Source organism: Plecotus auritus, assembly GCF_963455305.1.
Source record: "Plecotus auritus genome assembly, chromosome: 5".
Taxonomy (NCBI): Eukaryota; Metazoa; Chordata; class Mammalia; order Chiroptera; family Vespertilionidae; genus Plecotus; species Plecotus auritus.
Genome location: NC_137776.1, coordinates 43,661,055 through 43,686,078, shown reverse-complemented (window position 1 = coordinate 43,686,078; position 25,024 = coordinate 43,661,055). Strand labels below are relative to the sequence as shown.

The window sequence follows — 25,024 nt, the reverse complement described above, 5'->3', positions numbered from 1 at the left end:
CTGTTTTAGATCCACATCAAGCAAGAGGAAACAAAATATCTAGCTCACACATGTCTACTAATATGTGTATCTTTGTCTGCCATGGAGGCCTCCAGATCTCAAAAGACCATGAACTTAAGTTTTTACAAAAATAAACTTGCCGTTTTCTCCACCGGAGATGACTCCAGGTGGACTTACCTGAATAAGAGGCCAGGTAAAATCTTGAAACAAGAGGAGGTTCTCATTTTTAAAGCAAGGAACTGTGCCAATGGTACAGATCACTGGGAGAACATGTATGGAAATAGACTTGAGGGAAAAGAAGAAGGGGAGGGGGAGAGGGATAAAGGGATGTAGGAGAGATGAGGGAAGAGGAAATGTAGGATGTGGTGACTGACCCATGAGGCTAATGAAGGTTAGGATTTAGGGTCCTACTTGTAGGAGACCCTTCTAAATATTGCCTTTTTACTTAACTATGTGTGGGGTTTTTTTAAGTCCTCTACTCCCCAATGGTATAAACTTTTGGCCTCACAAAACTTGGATCACCCCTGAAGTGGAACAAGGATAGTGGAGCTGTGGGGTGTTAGCTCATGGAAAGGTAACACTTCCCGTTTCCTCTTTATGCCTCGGTCTGTGTTCTGTGGCCACAGATGAGATCCCCAGGGGCGTGGAGACACCTTGCAGGTGTGCCTGCCCCGTGCACCACAAGGGAAACAAACCACCGGGAAGCACACCTCCTGAAAAGCTTTCTCCCAGCTTGACCGGTGGCTAGGGGGCGGCCAAGAGCAAAGTCCTCCCAGGAGGAAGAGCTCTCTTCCCTAAGCCTGGCTGCAGCCACCTGTTTATCCCCTCCCCCTCCCTCTCCAGCAAGTGATAGGACCACAGGTAAAATGTAACTGGATGTAAAGTAAGTAGGTGAGGGTTGAAACGCCCAGAAATAACTGGTATCCCTCTGAGCCGTAAGCATGCCAACTTGGCTGAGATGATGTTCTTTCACATCCATGTCCCTTACACAGAGCATATTCTCTCCCTTAAAGTGATACTTACCACACCAAGCAACAGCACCTAAATTTTATGTTGTTGTTAATCTTCAACTGAGGATATATTTTTTTTCCATTGATTTTTAGAGAAAGTGGAAGGGAGGGGGAGAGACAGAGAGAAACATCAATGTGAGAGAGACACATCGATTGGTTGTCTCCCCCACGCACCCTGACCTGGGCCAGGGATTGAGCCTGCAACCCAGGTACGTGCCCTTGACCAGAATCGAACTGGGTCCCCTCAGTCCGAGGGCCAATGCTCCAACCATTGAGCCAAACTGCTAGAGCAACATCTAATTGTAAACCAGATGTGTTGGTTATTCCATACAAAAATAAAACAGCCACATATAACTCAGGCAGCGATCAACATCCCAGCTAGGTCCAGGAAAAACATGCAGGTGACTGTTCCTGCTCGACGCACAGTGTTTCTGTTTAGGCAGCCGAGTGAGGGAGCAATCAGGGCCAAGGTTTCATTTAGCATAGTTGGCACCGGCTCCTCTTCACTCTGCTCAGGCCTTTTAATTAAACTGACTACTGTAATTCCTATGAAAATTAGTGTTTATGTTATTTTCCTGTTACAAAAGCATTTCTCTAGAACTATTTTTTTTAATCCCAGGAGCACAAATTGGATTTTTTTTTCTGTCTGAAATGTAATTAAAAACTCATTTGATTACTGTATTTCTGGCTCTGTTTTACTTATTAAATTCCAGTAATCAGTTTTCTTTTATGAAGCTGCTGGGAAATGATCTCAAAAGCAACACATTTTTCTCTGCTTTGGCAGGTTCCCGAGCATTTTACTAAATTACATTCATAGCACCTGCCCATGATTCGAATTACTCCACCGATTTATTCCTTAAACCATTTAAGTTTGTTTGGCTTAGTCCTCAAAAGAGGTTTCTTGCTTTTATCTAGTTCTTTGTTCTCCGTCTTGCTTCCTTTATGTTGAAAAACATCTTTTGGGGGAGTACATATTTCTCAGAATTGCTTCTCTCTGCTGTATTGTCCTTAAACGCAGAATTGACATTCTAGACTATCATTTTCTCTGGCAGGTGCTGGTTCTAGGCAAAGGTAGAGAAAATACAATCCTGAAGAATTACTCCCGCACACACTACAAATGTGTTACACAAATGCAGTTAACTGAGAGAATACAGAACTATTAGAATATTAGGAAAGTAAGGGATGACCCACACACCTAAGTTCCAAGGTCTATCGGGAGGAGAATTGCTCCCAGTATTTAGGAAGGCATGGGTATTCCTAAAAACTTCTCATCAGCAAGTGCCACCAGATGAGTTCTGTGCGAATGCCTCTAGGATCTGTCTTGACTTGCTGTTCACTCAGGGAAAAAGAGAGAAACCACTTCTTGCCTGTCTGCTCATACACAGAGGGACTCGAAGGTACCTATGCTCTGTGCCATCAGCCCGGGGCTGCTGAGTCTCCTCTGTGGCATCCCTGTGGCGTGGATTTTCAGTTTTTATTCATGTCCAGAGGCAGTAAACTCACTACTTCCCAGGGGCATTCAGTTTACTTTTGGTTTTGATTTTAGAGTGCTGTTCCTTACATTGAGCTGAAATCTATGTCCCCGTAACTTCTTCCTAATGGTTTCAGTCCTTGGGGTGCTTGCCCCTTAAACCAGAAGCTACTTAGGCAATGTAGGACTGATGGCTCATGTGCCGCCTCAACTGTAGGGTAGGGTTGGATCTGACCCAACAACCCAACTTGGCATGTGCTGCATCCTGGGGGCAACTGTGTGGATATCACTGGGGCTCTAAGCTCCCTCCTGGCCCACCACAGGCAGGGCCTTGGACACGCGCTCGAAGGGACACAACCTTAGGCATCCAGTCATCCAGGTGGCTTAGGAACCCCACTTCCTTCCTGATTCAATGCACACCCCATTGTTGAGTCCACTGTGACCATCATGTACAGTTTATTCCATATTTTACTGTTTTGAATAAGTAATATATTCACATAGTCCAGTGGACACGAAGGGTACAAGAGGTACAGTGTAAAATTTCCTTCATTCCCTGCCCCAAACACCTAGATTCTTTTTTAGAGGCAACTTGGGTATCCCTCAGAAACATTTTATGCATATGTAAGCATATATACATATATACACATCATACATGTAGATGTACATAATGTATATATGTAGATGTATATAATGTATATGTGTAATACATTATATTTATTACATATGTATATATGTATGATTTAATTGATTCCCTCACCATTTTCTTTCAGAGAGGGAGTGAAATCAAAACTTTGTGGAGCCACAGTATTATAATGCCTGAGTGAGAACTAATGTGCTGGGTAGAAGTTAGAACTGCAGGATATAGGGAGGGGAGGGCCCACATTCCAATATTCCATTGCTATGCCACTGAGTTTCTCTTCTGCAGAGCCTACTCTGATATGAGTTCCTTCTACTGTAGTTTTCCTCTCAAAAGTTGTATTTTTCATTTATAGAAATTTGATTTGGTTCTTTTTTCTAAAACGTTCCATGATTCTGTTTGTCATGCCCAATCCTTCCCCTACCCACTTGAGCATATAAAATATAATAAATGTCTTAATGTCCTTTCTGTTAATTCTATGATCTGTATCACTTCTGAGCCTGTAATTGATTGATTTTTCTCATTATTATAGGTCTAATTTTCTTGCTTCTTTGCATGCCTGGTGATTTTTTATTGGATATCAGACACTGGAAATTTTATGTTGTTGAGTGCTGGGTTTTCTAATTTTTAAGCAATTTCTTTAAACATTTTTCAGTTTTGTTCTGGAATGCAGTTAGGTTACCTGGAAATAATTTGATCCTTTTCGGGCTTGCTTTTAAGCATTGCTAGGTGGGTCCAGAGCAGCCTTTAACCTAGGACTAATTTGGGCCCCATTATCGGAGACAGTAATTTTCTGAGATCTATACCAAGTACCTCATATATTTCAAGGATTTCTGTAATAGTCCGTTTGGTGGGAACATGGGCTTTCCCCAGCCTGTGTCAGCTCCGAGGATTGTTCTATTTGCTGCTTTTTGCTGGTTCTCTCCCCAGACTCAGTAGTTTCCTCACCTGCACGTGGCGAACAGCACTGAGGACCCAAGGCCCCTCCACAGACCTCAGCTCTCTCTCCTGCCACTCCCTTCTCTGGTGCTCTTCCCTGGGAGCTCGGATCTCCTGGGCCTCCCAGACTCCGGGCTCCGCCTCCACAGTGAGACCCTGGGCTCGGCCTGGGGTGCCCTCTCTGTGCTGCAGCCTAGAAACTCTCTGCAGGTAGGAAGCTGGGACGGTTGTAGGGCTCACCTCACTTGTTCCGCTCTCTCAGGCATCACTGTATTGTGCTGCCTGTTGTCCACTGTCTGAAAACTTTCATGCATTTCTCCTTCTTTCGGCACCTGTTGTGAATCATGGCCGGCAGTGGCAGTCTCGCATTATTGGTGTTAAACCATCTTGGGTACTATCCCGAGAGTTCCCAGGGAGAGTGGAAACAAGGTCTTTCTTCTTCTTATCTCTAGCTCCTAGCACAGTGACAGCCCCGCCTCTAACCCACCCACCGTGGTGGCAGGAAGAAGGGGTAAGGCCAGGACAGCTGCTGCTGGTGGAGAGCGGGGTCAGGACCTTCTGACCTGTTACAAAATCCTGCTGCAAAAACAAACCCAGAATGATCCCCTTGGGAAATGAACAGAGAATTCTCTCTTATTACCATTATTCCTGAGGCCTTGTTTTTACGGTATCAGTGCACCAAGCTGCTCTGAGTCAGATTCTGGTCTTGCTTTTCCTCTGCCATCATGATCCACATCTACTATCACTAGTCCCATAAGTGCCCACCATCACTTTTTGGAATTCAAGTGCTGGATAGATGGGCAGATGTGGGACAAGGGAACAAGCAAAGAGAGAGCCATGCTCTTAGAGCGAGTTACTACTCCCATTCTCTGCTGTTGGAAGGGGGCACAGAGGAACCCCACCATATGAAAAACAGCTTTATCTTGAAACCCAGTAATGTCCAACTATGTCATTAAGACCTTTTAAAAAGGTGGAGGAATTCGTCTGAGTTGGCCATTTATTTATTTATTTATTTTAAGGCCAAAGAAAAAAGATGGTTTTCATGTCCTATTATTGAATTATATATTTCCAGAGTGCTGACAATAAGACTTAGTATTTTTCTGCTTTCCCCCATTCCTACCTTACCCAAGAGAAATAATCAGAAACTAAGAGGCCCTAGCTGCTTTGGCTCAGTGGATAGAGTCTCCGTCTGAGGACTGAAGGGTCCTGGGTTTGATTCCTGTCAAGGGCACATGCCCGGGTTGTGGGCTCAATCCCCAGTGGGGGGGGGGGTGGGTGGGTGCAGAAGACAGTTAATCAATGAATCTCTCTCATCATTGATGTTTCTAAAATATTTTTTTAATCCTGTATAATAAAAGAGAAACATGCAAATTGACCGTACCTCTGCAACGCCAACCAGCCAATCAGGAGCGAGTATTCAAATTAGAAAGATGGCCGGTTAATTTGCATACACAGGCACCAGGCGGAGAGCAGAGTGGGATAGCTGGTGGCTTGGGGGGGGGGCGTGGCTCCCTCGGTTGCTCCCCTCAAGCCGCCGGGCAGAGAGCAGAGCAGGAGAGCCAGCAGAGAGTGGAGCAGCTTGGGGAACTTGGCTCCCCAAGCCACCAGATGGAGAGCAGAGAGGGAGAGCTGGCGGCTTGGAGGACTTGGCAGAGCGGGAGGCTGTGGGACAGAAACAGAGCAGGAAGGGAAAACCAAGAGTGTGGGGAGCACCAGGAGTTCTGGGAATAGTAGTTCTGGTGGCAGCCCCAGGACCGGAAGCGGAAGCCCAGAGCACAGAGAACACCAGGAATGCTGGAATCATAGTTCTGGTGGCAGACAAATCTCCTAGACCAGGGGTCCTCAAACTATGGCCTGTGGGCCACATGCGGCCCGCCGAGGACATTTATCTGGCCCGCCGGGTGCCACTGCCTGTCCTGCTTAGCAGCCAACTCGTCCCGGGCCTGCAGTGCGCATAGGAATTTGTTCATAGTTTTTTTTTTAAACTATAGTCCGGCCCTCCAACGGTCTGAGGGACAGTGAACTGGCCCCCTGTTTAAAAAGTTTGAAGACCCCTGTGACCTAGACACTAGAGCAAAGTGAGCCTGGAGCAAGTTACTGTTGCAGTGGGGGATGGAGGGAAAGCAAAGGTGAGAGACATAAGTAAAATCAGAGTGTCTAGGAAAAATTAAAGGGAAGATATCCTAAAACTTCCAGGAAATATCCACCAATGAAACAAAGAAAAAAAATGCCTCTATTATTCTGTGAGCAACAAACCAAACTGGGTTGGGGTCTCAGACAATTCGCTCATATGATTGCAAAGACAGACAGAAACTCCTGGATTGGAGAGGGCTCCCCTGAGGGCTCCCAGATTGGAGAGGGTGCAGGTTGGGCTGAGGGACCGTCCCCCCCGTCCCCCCATGTACGAATCTTCATGCACCGGGACCCTAGTAAAATATAAAAACAGACTTTGGAGCCCTTCTCAAATATCTGTTTGAGGCAATATTCCTGTTATGAAGAGATGATCATTTTACTACTGTACTATTTACTTTCTAAGTGAAAATGTCAAAAAGCCCACTTAGGGGTTGGTGTTTTGTAATGGAAAAACAGCCCGGCTGGTGTGGCTCAGTGGATTGAGCATTGTCCCATGCACCAAGAGGTTGCTGGTTGGATTCCCAGTCAAGGCCTATGCCCAGGTTCTGGGCTCGGTCCCCAGTAGGGGGTGTGCAAGAGGCAGCAGATCCATGTTTCTATCTTCTCTCCCTCTTCCTTTCTCTCTAAAAAATCAACTAAAACATATAAAAACTTAAAAAACAAAAGGAAAATCATTGTTAGGATATGACCAACTGGTGTCCTCTCTGCTCAGACCTTCAAGAGGAGGGGCAAAAGAGCATGCAAGTGGCAGCAGGCTCCAAAACGCTTTTGACTCCACATGACTGGCCGGTTGCATGTGCAAAGGGCACCTCTGAGAAACAAAGGAGGCCTCCGCTTCAGGTAAGTGACTTCAGAGAGAAGTGTCCAGTTCTGGGAGCAAATCCAAACTTTAACTTGTGAACTGTTCAGCTGCTAATCCTTCTTGGTTCCCAAAGGCTGAGATTATTCATGATTTAATCTAACATATTTCTGAATTTCATATCCAGGCTGCAACAATGCAGTTGGCTAAGAATCACGTTTGCCAACCTACCCTTCCATTTTGTTGTAAAGGCCAGAAAGTGAACTGATTGCCCAAAACTGAACTCGTCACCTTCCCCCAAACCCTTCTCTGCTCTTACGTTTACTCTCTCAGGGAACTGAGCATTCTCATCTCCACCAACCGCCCACCCAGAAATCTATGGGTCACCCATGACATCTCCCTTTCCTCCCACACCCAAAATATCACCAAGTTTTGTCAATCCTACTTCCAATGTGTCTTTTGTGACAGTCTATTGCCATTTCTACAACCTTAGCTCAGACTACCATCATCTCTTCAGCTGCTTTAAACCTGCTGCAGCCTCCTCACTGGGCCCCTGCTTCCCCTTGTTCCTGTCCAGTCCACTCTCCACTTGTGGCCACCCTTGAATGGTCACTCCAAATCACACGTCCAACCTCGCCACTCCTTACCCTGAACCTTTCAGTGGCTCCCATGGGACACAAACGTGCTATAAGACCCTACCAAAAAAGAATTGTAGTATTAACAGAGAACTAAATTCAGAAACCAAACAAAAGAAGAAATAAACCATAAAACCCGATGGAAATTTGGATTATGGTACCAAACAGAGTTTAGCCTGTGTTGCTCAGTGGTTGAGCGATGAACCATGAGTCAAGAGGTCATGGTTCGATTCCAGGTCAGAGCATATGCCCGGGTTGTGGGCTCAGTCCCCAGTAGGAGGCAATCCATAGTTCATTCTCATAATTGATCTTTCTAACTCTCTCTTCCTCTCCCTTCCTTTCTTTGAAATCAATTAAAAAAAACAACACACAATCCACCATATTCAAAACACAGAGTTTAGAAATGCCAAAAATAATCCCACCAAGTTTTCTAAAATCTTTCTATGTATTGTAACATTTTCCTGAGTGAAAAAAAATAAGCTAAACTCCACATGGTGTGTTTGGCAGGGGACTAGCCTAAGTGCTAGTTACTACATGTGAGAGCAGATGGAGCTGGCTGTGGGGCCCAGATGGGAAGCAGCAAACAGATTCCTCCTATACTTCACTTCTTCCCTCCTCAGTTCAATGGCCTTTGAAACTCAAGGTTGTATAAAAATTAATTTGCATTCAATTGCTTAAGATAATGTATTAACTACCATAGGAGGCTTCCAGCAGTTTTTAAAACTTGCTTTGAAAAACAAACAATCAAACACTAATGGTGAACACAGAAGCAAACCAAGACTTCTTTGGATAAATATTTTTAAACATTCACATTAAAGAACCCGGCTTTAAAATAAGTCTTTAGTGTGTAATTGCTAAAGTCAGAAAATGAATAATCATTTACATATGTTACACATATAACATGCTAGGCATTGTGCACTATTGGGTTCTTTATAGGCTAGAATGCAGTGGAGTATAAAGGGCTCTAGCCTTATGACTTCTGTCCCATTTGGGGACAGAGTCATTTACTCCATCAAGGCTGTGATATCTCTAACAGAGATTGTTATTTTGCCTTCCCAGTATGAATTTGGCCTTCCTTGAGCTTCGGAATGGCCAGGGAGGTAGAGGCAGAATTCATAAGGAGGAACTTCTGAGACAACTCTTAAATGGGAGTTTATGCAGCTTGGAGGTGCATCCTTTGCCCTTGCCTCTCTTTCTTTCTCACTGCTGGAATATTAACATGATGGCTGGAGCTACAGTGGCCATCTTGTAATTATGAGGCACCCTTGCGTAGCAGGGACTGGGTTTCTGATGGCTATGGAACTGCCATATCATAGCAACCTCAATTTGACTTCTCTGGGTTATTATTTATCACGGAGAGAAAAACAAATTTCTCTTTTGTTTAAGCTCTTGTGATTTCAGATCTCTGTCACTAGCAGCTGCATGCAATTCCCAATTGAGAGAATCAATGCTATGTTGTAGGTCTCCTGTGCAGGTGTCAGATGATTCTAGGCATTTTGATTCTTGAACAAATTCCCTGCCTTGGGGAGTTATACGTTAATGTGTTTTGGGCAATGGGTTATAAGTGGACTGTAGTAGTCAGCAGAAGCTACACCAGAATCATTCCATGTGCTCTGAGTAGGCACATAATTCAGGGTCGACCAACAGGCGTGCCCCAGGGATTGGTGGAAGGATGGGGATAGGCATCAAGCTGAGGCAATCGGAGCTCTCTCTAGGTTTTACATGGAACTACTGAAGAGGAAGTTTTCTTTGTTTTTATTTTATTTTTTGGTGTGAATAATTACTGTAATAAACATGTGATCTTAAAGCTGCCAAGACATGTGAGGAAAGCCTGGTTGGGTGAAGCCAAATCATACCTTGGAGGCAGGGAGAGGGGACACGTGTCTTATGCTGGCCTTTGACTCCCCTGATGCATAGAAGGCACCAACCCACTGTACCTCAAAGCTCCCCAGTTACTTGAGCTAAAGAAATTCCATTTCTGTTTAAACTAAGTTGAGTGAGTTTCTGGGTTCCAAATAGTGGGTCTTTTACTATTGTCATTTATTGTTCTGTCACCCCCAGGAATTACTTGGGATTGATCCCCCACCCCCCCAGACTTGAACTGGTGGCTGATGTGAGGGAGTCTCAATGTCCCCAGCATAAACAGCTGAGCAGCCCTCGTTCCCCAAGTTAATGAGAGCCAGGGACCAGCTAGCAGTTCTCTCTCTTCTCCTTGAACCTCCAGAGTCTGCCAGACTCTTTAAAAGTTTTTTAAAAGGTTGCTCATTCTTAGCCCACCATGGTATGGGGACTCAGAAAATACCCCGAGAGGATGCCAATTCCTTCTGGCAGCAAAGTCAGCAGGCCTATGAATTCTGGCTTCCAAGAAAGGAGGACTCAAAGGATCTGGTGGCAGCATCCATTTAGCCTGGATTTTCTCTATGGACCAAGAGAACTCGGACAGAAAGGAAAAACAGCAACTAGATGTTATTTTCTCCTTAGTGGGAGTTCAATATTATTCCATGATTATTGTATTGGGTGAGAGTATTTTTCCAGATGGGAAGACTATTTTTGTATATATGATATTTACTCTGTGGATTTGTTACTATTCAGTAGTAACAGGTTGGCTATATCAGATTTTTGCAAATGTCAAAAAATGTTGACAGGACTTTGTTTTATTAGTGATATTTGAGATCTTAAAACCTAAATAATATGAGACAGTTACCCAAGTAGCAGTAAAAATGATAAAGCTACGGAGCTACTAATGCTTAGTATGAGGCAAGCAAGCTCATTAGAATCTACCGAGAGAATGATTCAGATCTGTAATCAGAATCCTAAGGGCATAGTCCAGCCAAATTATAGCATCGACGTTTGCAGCATCGATGTCTAATATCCTGAAGACTAATTATAGTGCTAGTAAAAACTTAGGGAGAGGTCATTTTCCTTCCAGGGTCTGAAGCAGATTGGTAGTGCCTGTAAAAGTGAAAAAGCAACAAAGTGTTATAGTGATTTTCTCTTCCTCTTGTCTTTACCTTTCCATTTCCTTCATGACCTCTCAGGTTGCTTTGTTAGCTTATTTTATTTATAAGCTTAAGTATTCCTTTGTGGAAAATTATATTTATAGATGACATTAACATTCTGAATGTACGAGACGGGGATTTTAGTCCCCTTGGGTTAATAGCATTGTTATTTCCATAATATAGGGCACAAGTCTTAAATTCAGATGTCTCCAGGGCCAGGCCAGTAAAGTTAATGAATGAAATACACTTCATGATACAGTTAGGAGTGGTGGGGTCTATGGCAAACTGGACATTTTACAATTTTAAAATCAGCATTTGACTAAATAAGTAAGTCTGTGGGCCAAATCTGTTGTGGGCCACAGCTTACTCACTGTGATCGACAGTGAGATACATCTTGAACTAACCAGAGTATTGAATGTGTCCCATGTCCCCGGTGCCATGCTAGGACTTCTCCAGATGTGAGCTGATTAACCTCACAACAATGCTGTGACATAAGTCTTCTTTGCCCTGTTTTGACAGACGAGGAGACTGAGATGGGGAAAAATAAGTTAGAAGAGCCAAAGTTTACATGGTCAAGTGTACAGCAGATCTGGAATGTCAGTCCGGGCCCATCTGAGTACAAAGCTCATGGTGTCTTCACATGAAAGATCTCAGCTGGGATGTTGGTAATGACAGGTGACTCACACCTAACTGTGGTGTGGGGACAGTGGGCAACTCTTTTGTCCTAGTGTCTGTGACACTGTTTCAAGACAAATTTACAGGATGGATGTGACCCCTCTGGTTAATGAAGAAACAGCACCTCCCAAACATTAGGTGTTGGACAGTGAATCTTTTATTTGTGACACATCTACTCTCTCCTGCCTTGAGAAACTAAAACCAGGGTTTTAAGTAGTAAATAACAGGCAAGCTCAAAGACAGCCAGTGCAAATAGAAGCAAAGAGAACTGTCTCCTCTGTTATAATGAGCCCCTCTAGGATCCTGTCATAGGTGATCCTGTTGGTTGGGTTTTCGAAGCAGATTGGTAGCTAATCAATCATGCTCGCTGGGTAGGCAACAGCTGACTGGGAAGGAATGGCTGCTGACCCAGAAGCCACAGCCTTTGATGAATGGGGTTTCATATAAGAGGTGGTTGGAACATGTAAGTAAAACACAGCCACATGGTAACAATCCACCTCTCCACACACCAGCATGCTACCTGGTAAAACTGCATCTGAGATTTTAAAGAATTAGATAAAATCTATTATTTTTGCAAAGTTCAATTGTAAAAAGGGCCATATTTAAAATTTAGTTTGTTCAGTTGCACAGAGTTGTTTACTATAGATATATTTTTTATACTGCTTATGTGTCTTGAGTCCTAGGGTTCTCCAAACAAAATGGGTAGGGTGCCTCTATGGGACCTCTAAGAATAGATACTAGAAGACTCTATTAGCATTTGCTCTTCTATTTTTTAGCTTAAACTACCATCCCTTAGTATCTGCAGGGGATTGGTTCCAGGACCCCCTCTGGGTAATAAAAGCTGCAGATGCTCAAGTGCCTTATCTAAAACTAGAGGCCTGGTGCACCAATTCGTGCACAGGTGGGGTCCCTCAGCCTGGCTGGCGATCAGGGCCAATCGGGGTTGTCTGGCCCAACCCAGGGGGAGGGACCACAGGAGGTTGGCCAGCTGGGGGGAGGGACCGCGGGAGGTTGGCCAGCCATGGGAGGTTGGCTGTGGGAGTGCACTGACCATCAGGGGGCTGCTCCTGCTTGAGCACCTGCCCCCTAGTGGTCAGTGTGTGTCATAGCTACCGGCCGGTCGTTCAATCATAATGGTTGCTTAGGCTTTTGTATATATAGATGACAAAGTATTGGCATATAACCCACATACATCCTCCTGTATACTTTAAATCATCTCTGGATTACTTTATAATACCTGATATAATGTAAGTGCTACATAAATAGTTGCTGTACTGCATTGTTTAGGGAATAATGACAAGAAAGTCTCTTCATGTTCAGTACAGATGAAAACATCATAGGCCTACCTATGTAGTACATGTCAGCAACAGCGTAACTTTTTTTCCCTGAATATTTTCTTTTTTAAAAAATATATTTTTATTGATTTTAGAGAGGGAGGGAGAGGGAGAGGGAGAGAGAGATAGAAACATCAATTATGAGAGAGAATCATTGATTGGCTGCTTCCTGCATGCCCCATACTGGGGATCGAGCCACAACCTGGGCACATGCCCTGACTGGGAATCAAACCATGACCTCCTGGTTCATATGTCAATGCTCAACCACTGGCTTTCCTGAATATTTTCAATCCCCAGTTGGTGAAATATGCAAATGTGGACCCTGTGAATATGGGAGGCTGACTGTATTTGAAAGTCCCCAAGGAGCCAAAAGACTAATTATTTGCACTAATGAATTGCTTAGTTAGTGCCAGGCAAATCCAATAATTACTGAGCATTTCTTGTGAGAGTTTAAAAATGGTCCTCATGCCCAGAACTAAATAGTGCTCAGATCCAAAACGGGAAGCCATAAAGTCCAGCACCCAATGCTCCAGACCTACCAAGGGCCAGACCTCAAGCACCCATGAGAAATGCTCTGTCCTTAGGTAAAGATCCTTAGGGACAAAAATCCTCTATGATTCTGGTGGTTTCTCTCCATATGGTAAGAGAGCCTTCTTTTTCTTGACTTTACAATATAATTTAAAAAGTGAGATTTTGGAGAGAAAGAATAAAAGACAAGAAAGGAATATCTTACACATGCCACTGGGTATATGGGGAGGATGTTGGATCATTAGCTGGCCTTCTCTTTGTCCACAGAAAGGGGTCAATTTGTCTACTTTAAGACCTGGTAGAGGGTTTGTTATTGTGGTTCTTCTCTACATTGCTAACACCCCACAGGACTAAGATATGGAAAATGCCCGCATGTGTGGGGTCAGTAGGACTAACACCCTGTATACTTTTTAATTACATTTCTGAAATACCGTTTAAGGATGGGAACGTTATAATTTTATAAACAAAAACTTCCTAATCAGCAAGATTTTCTATGTAATGTTGGGGAGTTTTATATTAATTTAACTTTCAAACACTGACCACTTAAAATTAAGTAATTATCCCAATAAAAACACACATTGGATTAGTGTTTGAACTAAATTCTAAAGCTTATGTGGAAAAATAAACAATACCCAGAGAGAGTAATGGGAAGGTAAAACTAAGCTTATCATTAAAATATATTATAAAGCAATGTTAATTAAAATAGTATGGTGAGGCAGGCAGATCAATAGAATAGAATAGAAAGAGTAAAAATAGAATTAAATTTAAGGGGAATTAGTATATGATAAAGGTGACCAAGAAAAAAGATTATCCAAAACTAATAGGATAACTGGGTAACAATCTAAAAAACTAAAGTTGGATTCTGACTTCACACTTTACACCCAAAAAAATATAGCAAAGCCAGATGAACTACAGATTAGAAATATAAAAATGAAGCCATAAAATACTAAAAGAAGTTCTGAGGATTTAAAAACATAATTTTGGGATGGGGAAGTCATTCTATATATGACATAAAATCCAGAAGCCATAAAGAAAGGATTCACAAATTTGATAACATAAAATCAATGTATTTCTGTACACCATAAACAAAGTAAAAAGATAAGTGACAACTTGGGAAAAACATTTGCCACTTTGCTACAGATTAAGGCCTATTTCTTAATATATAGTGATCTCCTACAAATCAGTAAGAAAAGACCACCAGCCCAACAGAAAATGAGCAAAAATGAGAAGAGTTTACAGAAAAAAATACAAATAGTTCCTCAGTAAATATATCTAGACTAAAAATGTGATCAGACTCATTTATGATATGGAAAATACAAATGAAAACGATGAGAAAGATTTTGCACCTATCCTATGGACAAAATTCAAGAAGTTGAATGACATACTGTATTAGTAAGGATGTGGAAAAATAGGCAGCTCAGATATTGCTGGTGGGAATATAAATTTGTTCAAACTCCACAAAGGAAAGTTGGTAATATATCAAAATTTCAAATGTCCACATGCCAAATGCCCAGTAATTACACTTCTGGGTATTAATCTTACAAATAAAGTGTGAAGATGATGCATTTACAATGATATTTATTGCACATTGTTCATGATAGTAAAGTATTAGAAACATCATCAGTGTCCTTAAATAATTAAAAAATTAATTATTGGTTAATACTTTATTCATGTATAAAATCTAATACTCTACAGTTATCAACAAGAATGAGACAACTGCTATGGACACTGAAAACAATAATCTCAAAAATAGATTAAGTGTGAAAAACAAGGTATGGAGTGGGATATACACTATGCTCACATATATGTACACATACATATATACATATGTACAATACATATATATGTGTATACACATAGATACATGTATATGAGCTCAGTGTATATAAATACATAGATACACTCTATAAAACAAAGTATATAAACATTATGTATTAAAAGAGTGTAAAAATACACTGTATTTATGCTTTTATAGAGACCACCTTTAGACACATACATAAGAAATTGGTTACTGGTGGTTGGACAGGAACTGAGTACCTGGGGACACTTTTCTCTAATGCTTTTGTTCCTTTTGAACACTGTTTACTGGGTGTGTATAAACTATTTACAATAAAATATTATATGTAAAAGTTTAACATGAACTTTTTGATAAAGGAACTAGCAATCTCTGGTCATGTGTTGGAATTATTAAGTAACAAGTCATCTGATTATTAATAGTTAAAGAAAGCTTACAAGTACAAGGATAAAAAAGAGAAGTGGCTCATTTCATAAAAATCAAAATAATTTAGGGCTTCACCACCATAATTCAAAAATTGTTTTAGTACCTTAATGTTTGTTGCCATGTTGTGTATAAAACCCCCCTTCCCCCCCCCCCCCCGCCCCCCAGTCACCAATCCCCAAATAAAGGCCGACTACCTCATTGATCCTAAACATTTCCTCTGAAAAGCGATCAATGTCCCCTGCCTGGCCATTAAATAGATTTTGAAAAACTCTTCAATCCGTATCAGTCTCATATCCTTATTTAGTTGCTCAAATTTGCCCTCAGCTGGGAATTGTGCAGGCAACTGTGATTCTGTTGTGTTCACCACTCATTTGAAGGGCCCCATCCATCATCATTTCTAGGCCTTTTCTGATGCAATGTAGCTTATTCTTTGTCTTTCTTAAAAACTGAATGGCTTTTAAATTATCCATTTATCTTCCTTCAGAGTTTCTGTTCAGTTTCTCAGGCCCTTTCAGGGCTGTCTTTACTACCTTGTTTGCTGACTTTTCATTCCATTGCTCCCTTTCGTGGAGGCATCTCAGTTCCCCATGCTGTCCTTCAAAGCAAACTCCCTGGCTCCATCTGCATTCTGCTTGTTTGACATCTGTGTCACCACCACTAATGTAAATTTCCTTTTTAAATCCCATCCCTTCTGGATTGCTTTCAAAACTCTAAGACAATATGTTTCAAATTTTATGGGTAATGGCTGGGTATATTGGAACACACTTGAAAATACAAGTCCAACGTCTTGGTTCTAAACCTAGTTTTGTCACTATCAAGTCAGGTCACAGTGACCTTTCAGGGTTTTGCTTCCCTCAGCAAGTTTGCTTCCAGTTAAACATGTTAGTATTAACCAGAGCATGTTGCTTCTGTTTAAGGCGACCCAATAACCACCTGAGACTGACATAATGTGAATGCCTGCACACACATCTCAGGTGGTCGAACTGGCGAGGAGCCCAGATGTGACAGCAGAAAGAATCTAAGTTGTGTCACTTAATATCTGTATATTCTTGGGCAGGTTACAGAAACTCTGCAGCCTCAGTTTTCACATCTGAAAAGGCAGTTAAGAATAGTATATAAGTTGATATTGCTAAGAGAATTAAATCAGATAGTGCTGGTAAGTCAGTCTCGTGCCTGGCACATAGTAACTGCTCAAGAAATGCTGTTGTTGTAGACTCATCACAACTCAGTGAGACAGGCACTTTGGCTATTTTTATCCAAATTTACAACAGAGACTACTGAAGCTGAGAGGGCATATTCATTATGACAATAATAACGACTTACGTGTATGGAGGGATTTAATGCAGAATGTTAAAGCATTTCCACATCCTTCATCCCCCTTCATTCAGACTCTTGGAAAGGTCGATATTAACTATCACCAATTCCATTTGTCCCAAGAAGAAAGTCACTTTTTAAAGGCCAGAGACCTTAAAAAAGTAGCACAGTAGGGTTACTTTAGTCAAACCTACAAGGCAGTGGTGATCCGATCACCTTAAGAAAACTTATAATGGACTTTAGGTTTTATGGGTGTGGAGGGCAGATTTGAAAGAGGAAGCTTATAAAAACACTCAGCCTTTACTGCCTCATCTTAGCTCTCTTTTCCTCTGTCTCTTTCTCTCTTTATTCTTTCCTATTTAGATTTTCCAGCTGTTCAGATAATCTATAGCACTGAGGTCACGGTTTACACAGTAAGTCAAGGGTTTGGAGAACAATCCCTGCTTTGCTATTATTTTATGGTTCCATGGTTTGGCCCTCCCTGTGTTTGTAGGAGGCATCGGTTCAATGCAGAAACTCCCCCTGATTCACTGGGGCCATTCTGCACAGCAAGTATAACCTCCTTAGTTTCTCAACTGTGAAATAAAAACAGAAATGCTAATGCCCACCACAGGGCAACTCAGAAATGGCAGGTTATTTCGGGGCACGCTGAAAGATGCCGAGGGAAGGCAGGCTCTTCCTAACCCTGTCACTCTTTCCTGCTTCTGTCACTCCCACACTGGCTGTGTTGCCCAGGCAGTGCCTGGGTCTCCCAGCAGCTGGGTAACAACTTACACATCACTGCTCCAGCTTGGCTGTGGCACTTAGTGTGGCTGAGTAACAGAGATAATGAATGCAAAGCAGTATAATGTGCTATCACGGGAAAATACAGAGTCCCAGAGGCTGGGATATCTACCTCCTGGGTGCAATGAAGGGTTTTACAAGAGCCTGACATCTGAGCAGATTCCTAAAGTTAGAATGGGATTTTCTGGGAGAAAAGGGGAAGGTAGGCCTGGCAGAGAGACCTTGTAAGTAAAGGCACGAGGATGTAGAATGTTAGTGGGGCAGCCATTTGAGAAATGGCCATTGACAAGAGCAGAGGGTACAAAGGAAGGAGGGAGAGGAGCTGAGCAAGGAGGGAGGGTCTGAAGAACCTACAGTGAGCTTTGCTTTTGGGAGCTACGTCTAGTGTTAATGTGGACGATGGGATTGAGGGGTGAGACTGAGGAGGGGCTGCTGAGTATGATGACAAGGATCTGAGTGGCAGCAACTGGCTGTGGAGACAGTGTCAGGAAAGCCTTCTAGTTATAGGGGACCTGGAGGAGGGAGAAAAATCATGATATGCTAACTTGAAAATAGAGAAGGAAAACAACAGGCATTTGGTCTGATCTTTTTGATGAGGTTTTTTGAAGTTGTCTTTTTTGTTTGTTTTTACGGTGTGTTCTGATTCCTTTCCCTTTCACGGTTTTTGACTTGCTTCCATTCCTTCGTATTGTAGGCTTTCCTCAAACATACTAAAGCCCTTATCTGTTTGCATATATTTAAGTGCGAGACACAGAAAGACTTATTCAAGGCAGGGTGTAAAGTGGAGAGGGAGAATAGGAGAAGCTGTGACTGGATGAACTTCATTTTAAGGGCATCCTGCAGGGAGCTGACTCTTCCACTGAGGGAGATAAAACATCTCCCAAATGCAAGTCCATGCAGGTCTTTTCTCTGAGGCTGTCTGTTTTCCTAGTGAGAAATCCCACTTTTCTGCTCTGGCTGTTGGTGTCCTGGGAGCAGCGTAGGAGGGTATTTGGGGGTCGAGCCAGCCTATGGGATTTTTCCCAATGAGTTCTGCGAGAGAGGAGCTCTCTGGTCCCCTGACTTGGCGATAGTTGCAGAGGCTGTTTACTTGGCTGGTTGGGTTGAGAGAGATTCCTGAAACATTTACCAACTTCCAACCTTTCCTTTATCTCCAGGCTCATGCCTCAACTTCAGTGTTGTGGATCGAATTGCCTCCCAGAAGATATGCCTAAATCCTAACACCTGGTACCTGAGAATGTGACCTCATTTGGAAATAGGCTCTGCAGAGATGTAATCAAGTTAAGATAAAGTCGTAGTGGTTTAGACTGCGCTTTAAGTCCAATGGCTGCTGCTTTTTTAAGGTCATGTGAAGATGCAGGAACACCTGAAGACAGAAGCAGTGATGTATCTGTAGGCCAAAGAATGTCAAGGATTGATGGCAACCCCCAGAAGATAGGAGAGAGGCATGGAACAGATTCCTTCTCATAGCCCTCAGAAGGGACCAACCCTGCCATGCCTTCATTTCAGACTTCTAGCCTCTAGAACTGTGAGAGGATAGATTTCTGTTGGTTTAAGCTACTCTGTACTTTGGTAGGCAGCCCCAGTAAACTAATACTCCCCCCAGCTCATGGCTTACTTGGCTGCTCTGAGTCCTGAGCCTCTCAGGCTTTCCTTCGGAAAGACAGATCAGCTCACTTCCCACTGGGGTCCCTCCTGCCCACATTCTGGGAAGTTACTTCCTTACACCTTCCACTACTTGAGGACATCTCCTCTCCTCTCACATTCTATTGTCCTTGAGAGTCCTTTTTTAAAAAAAGAAAAAGAAATACAACTTACTTCTAATCACAATTAATAGTATTAAGTAAGTCAATAAAATATTGAACAAAGGTGTTCATTTCAAAATTATCTCTATTAGCACAAAAAAAGTAGGGAATGACTGAATAAATGATGACAAGTCTACTTATTGGAATACTAGGCTGCCATTTCAAATGATAACATGAAAATTATATTAGGAATGTGGAAACATGTCATTAACTTTATGTTAAGTGACCAAAGCAGGTCACATTAGTGTATCTGGGTAAACATGTGTTTGCATGTGAATAATAGCATGAAGAGCATGACAGGAGTAAGAGAATGTGAGGTCCTTATTTCTCCTAACAGTCTGCTCTCAGTGATTTGGGTATTCTCTAAGGCAGTATCTATTTTCTCTGCTGTGCTATTATTTCCTGAGTCCTTACCAGCAGAGCTAACAGTCTTACTTGTGCTAACATTTTGTTCAAGGCATTATACACCCTATCAGGCTTTTCCAAATTCTTCCAGCCTCTTCCATTGCCCAAGGTAATTTTATCTTTTAAAAAATTTCTTCTTGATTATATTAATGAAATTCTCAGGAAGATGAAGAGATAAACTAGTGAGGTCATTCCACCATGATTAATTGGCAACATCACCCACCTTGACAGGTAACGTGTTGTTAGATCAGGGACAACTTGACATAAAGTATTTCTGAGAAAGTTTCTATAGCAACCAGCTAAACAGAGTGCATTAGCCCATTCAGTCCTCTAGGAACTGCTCTCCCTGGAATCTCTACCCTGATCCCTGTATCCTTCCCACTAAAGCATTTAGAGTTTTATTTTGTAGATGGGAGGTTCAGCAAGGTAGAGCATTGCTGGGCAACATGGAATCACCCTTCACTTCCTCAGGGCTGTATAGTGGGAAAAAGAGCAAAGTAGACTGAGAGAACTTGGCTTTGAAATTCTGGCTCTGCTATGTATTAACAACTTCACTTCAAGTCCATTAGCTTCTTTAGGTTTTATTTCCTTCATATGTAAAACTTAGACCATTAGACATTATAGCATTAGACATTATAGGATCCAGAATGGAGTATTTTCTTCCTTCATAAAGTTAGGGTCAAATTTAATTGTGTATATAAAAGCAGCTTGTGAACTTTAAAACTTAAGCCCATATCCAGTGGCAAATACAGTCTGCTCCAGTCTGCGTAAGGATACTCTTGTATTTGTAGGACTCTGATTCTGAGCCTCTTCTCCAAACTCAGTCTGACAGAAGTCTCTAACTCCATTTGAGACTGGCTAACAGACGCAACTGTTGGGCTGTCATATTGGTGCTGCATGAGGTGGCGAGCTTGGCTCTCTCTAGTCACATTGCCATATAGCATCTGCTTGCTAAAAGGAGGCAATGTGACTTGTCTACTTTAATATTTTTATGGCTACAACTCAGATAATTAAATATGAGTGGTGATAGCTGAGGATTCAAATAGTGCCTCCTTGAATTCTCTTAGAACACGTTGAAGAGAGTGCTGAAGATTATTTGGCAATAGCATAGTAAGAATGCTTTGTTTACCTCCTGTCTCACTTTCTAGGACTCAAACCATGCTGCCCCTCAAAATGAACATTAAAGTGCAGAAATTTTGAAGGGGCATTTACAGTACAAGAAAAAAATCTTTAAAAGAGGCCTTGATTCATGACCTGGTTTTAGAAAAGATAATTTTCCTTCTCTATCTATCTGCCTTCGTTCTCTCCCTCCCTTCTTCCCTTTTTCTTCTGAAGGGAGTCAAAGAAGAGAGCACCATAAGGAAGAGGTAAATTAGCTATTAAAATATGCTTTCTAGCCTGGCTGGTGTTGCTCAGTGGTTGAGCATGGACCTATGAAGCAAGCGGTTAGGGTTCAATTCCTAGTCAGGGCACATGCCCGGATTGCAGGCTTGATCCCCAGTAGGAGGCGTGCAAGAGGCAGCCAATCAATTATTCTCTCTCACCATTGATGTATACAGAGCTGGTTGCATTATGAAATAAAACTTATTTTTTAGAGGTGAAACATTACAAAATTAAACATCCTGGCATCAGGAAGAACTTTGAGATGTAGCCAAGGATGTGAGATGCCTTCACTGGCTGCATATCCTGCACGATGCAGGGAGTGGCATGAACATCAATGCTCTTCTAGGAATGAGCCCTCTGCCATTCAGCACTTCATCCTACACAGCACATAGTTATTTGATGTTTGTATCAATAACTGTTAGTACTACAGGATCTGAAAAGTCTTCAAAGTAAAAAAAAAAAAAAAAAAAAAAAAGGTTAATTTTAATCATGATAAACTTAGTGTGCTTTATTGTATTATTTCTTGAAATCATACATACAATATAATTTTTGATATCTATGTATATGTGCTAGTTCTCTCTATTAACTTGAATGATGACTCCATTTTCTGACAACATTGAATAAAAGAAAATTTCATGTATTTCCTAGTTGAAAAAACTCAAAGCCCTGAAAAATTCATGGCTATAAACTGGTCTTTTACGTTAGAATTAAGGGCCAATTCAACCATGATGAAAACTAAACCACTTTCTAAAAAGATATGGCCATATACTTCTGGTTATGGGTAGGAATATAACAGCGCATACTCAATGATATGTTTTTTATATTTATAGATGATAATTTAAAGTGACATCATAACCCAACTTTGTGCATTCATTCCACTGCTTATAATTAAATCTGCGGTATTGCATCCTATCACTCCTTCTTCTTTTTTCTTCATTCATTTGTTCAACAAATGTTTACTGAGCAATCTGACAATGCTGGGCACTGTGCTGGACACCAGGAATACTCACACATGGCACTCTGTACTGTGATTGTCTTTGTGGGGCAAAGGAAGTGGGGAGGGTGATAGGAGATGAGGCCAAGAGGCAGGGGATCTAAACGATACCTTCCCCATTCAGCTTTGAGAGAGAATACCCTCAGCTGCAGCTCGGTGTGGTGGGAAAGGGGCTTTCTAAATCCCAGAACTCTCCTGTCCCTGTTGAGAACCAAGCCTGGCTAAGTCAGGTCATCCAGTTGTATTACAAAGCTCTTGATGGAGAGACAGAGGAAACCAGATAAGGGCCATTCCATCCAATAAGGAAAAAAGAATTTTCCAACTTCCCACTGTCTGTTGCAGGAGCCCCATGACATTTTTATAAAGACACAATACTCTGGCCAAATTTTTCCTTCTTTTAATGGGGAGGGGGAGAGAGAGAGAGAGAGAGAGAGAGAGAGAGAGAGAGAGAGAGAGAGAGAGAGAGAGAGAGAAATATTACTCTGGCTAGATGCTGCCCTTTTGCATTATCTGTGGGGGAAAATCTACTCCAATATGAAGACTAGTTTGGGATGAGCTGAAAATCTGATGATGTTCATAGAAAAATTAAGTCCCTCAATCCTTAACCAACAGAAGATTTATAATGCCTCTGTGCGTCATTGAAATTCTAGGTGCACTGAGGTTTGATTAAGTCGAGATTGAAAATAAAGGGCAAAAACATAGCCTGCTACTTCACAGACAACTCAGTGTGACGCTGGGACATCAGCTTTCTGTTTATCCCTAAGGCTGGCGCAGCAATGGCTTCAAAGTTTGATGGTGTCTTTTTTTATTCTTTCTTTTTTTTTTCTTTGTATTTTTCCGCCCTCTCCAAAGACTTTGAGCAGCAGGCTAATGGATCCCCAGTGGGGTGCAGAGACAGCAGAAAGCAGGGGAATCAGATGTCAATGTGTTCCTCCCAGACACCCTGCTAGGACAGAGCCAGCTAAACAGGGCTTCGGCCCTCCCCACGAACACGCTTTGCTGGTTCCCGGCCCACTCTGGGCTCCCTATATGCTTCCTGATTAAAATGCTGTCACAGATAAATCATGACTTCTGCCTGTTAGGACCATTTTCTTTTTTTAAGAAAAGTTTGGAACTACAAGATTAAAAAGATGAGCAAGTTCTGGAGAATTATATATTCACCTATAAACTTGGCATCTCTCCCTATTATATAACTTTTCTGAAGTTGCCTACCCTTTATTTCTATATTTTTGTACATTTTCTGTCAGTCACTTTCAATCAATCACTAGAGTACAGAGGTAATTTCCTGCTGAGCAGATTGGTGGAAGAGGGGGGAAGAAAAGGTTCTCCTTGTTTTATCTCAGCATAGTCACAGAGATAAGAGTTTCAGTTTTAAAGGCAACGGACATCCAAAACGAACTGGGGTAGTTTCCGTGAGTCCCCATCTTGGCACACAAATAAGTAGCTCTTCAGGCACCTGAGACTAGCCATTATCTTGACCCCTTGTTTGGAGGAGAGACCAAACTCTGCAAACTGGAGCTCCAGCAAAGAGTGCGTGATCTATTTTGCCATTTGACACGCACAGCCCTTTCAGAACCATGAAGTAAAACTGAATGATCCAGTGAAAGTAATGAAGTCAAAAGCTGTATTAAAACTGAGAAGGCTAAAAAGGGCTAATTCCAATGTAACCCTGATATTTGCGGGGGGGGGGGGGGGGGGAGGGGGAGGCGCTAGCAACCTGAATCTGTGCTAGCAAGCCCAGTGTACATTCTTGATAACCTATAATTAAGTCATTGCCTCTTTCCCAGAAACTGGTCTTGCAGAACCTGTTATCTAAATACAGAGGCCATAAAACTGTGAACAGTGTACTGCCCGGGAGGGGTCGTTATTAATGCTGGCGCCAGGCCAGACCATCAGATATGGCCTGGAGACCCCCAACACCTGGGGGCCTTCTTGTAAAGCTGCAAAACAGACGAGAAGCATAATCCATATTTGCGGGACAAAGACCCCAGAAAGATATAAAAGAGAAGCCCCCTGCATGTTACTTTACTCAGATTTGGGAAGTTATTCCGCCGAGTCCGCAGGCATATTAAACAGTGTAACTCCTTTTCTCTAAAAGTGTTGCTTGGTTTTTCTTTGGTCTTCTGCAACAAAACCACATTAGTATCTACTGCCCAGCTGTATCTCCACCTCCATCACCAAACTCTGGGTTTGATCTGAGGGGGACACCCAGCGTGGAGGGACCTGCCAGACTGCACCTCTCCACTCTGCTCCACCTGCCAGGGGATCCAGCTCTCCATGCAATATCCTCAGGCACTATGAGCTTTCTTGCCACCCGAACCTGCCCCATCTTGGGGTCGGGGCCCTGGCCATTAAAATAAATGAAAGGGACATTCTTCGTTTGGTATACATGATTCTGTATCCTTTTGCCCTCTGCCATGCTGACTTAGCAAGGCCACAGTGAATTCTCATGCTCTGTAATTCAGACCATATCATTTCAGATTTGGGATCTCTGCCACCACTTTCCCATTTGCCTTCTATCCTCTCAGACTATTTATTGATGCATTTTGATGTTCAAAATCCCAAAGGACAACCTTAGCTCCTGCAGACATTTTGCCTCAGCAGTTAGTGTCACATCAGTGACTCTCCTGCTTGGTGAGTCGTTTCCAAAAGATTTCGTGTCTTCACACTAATGGTGATGCCTTTCCACAGACGGATGCCATTGCACTGCCCACAGTTATGTAAGATTGTCTAGTTCAATGATGAAAAACACGTTGTGTGAGATGGAACAAAACAGGGACCCTCAAAGAGGACACTTAAAATCACTCTACAAAGTTTCAGTTTGCGGGCTCTTTGAAATGTTGGTTTCAAACCTTGTGAAGAATTTACAAATGAAACCCATGAGATCATTTTTAAAAATTAGCCATGATAAGGAATTTTAAAAAGAACATGGTTTTCATGCTTTGTTAACTGAGAAGAT

The 25,024-nt window shown here is 42.3% G+C and overlaps 1 protein-coding gene across 2 annotated transcripts in view; it reads right to left on the bottom strand.

Annotated features, from left to right (window-relative positions):
- PDE11A (phosphodiesterase 11A) overlaps positions 1–25,024 on the bottom strand; it is a 306,712-nt gene that overhangs the window by 4,301 nt on the left and 277,387 nt on the right. The window lies entirely within an intron of this gene.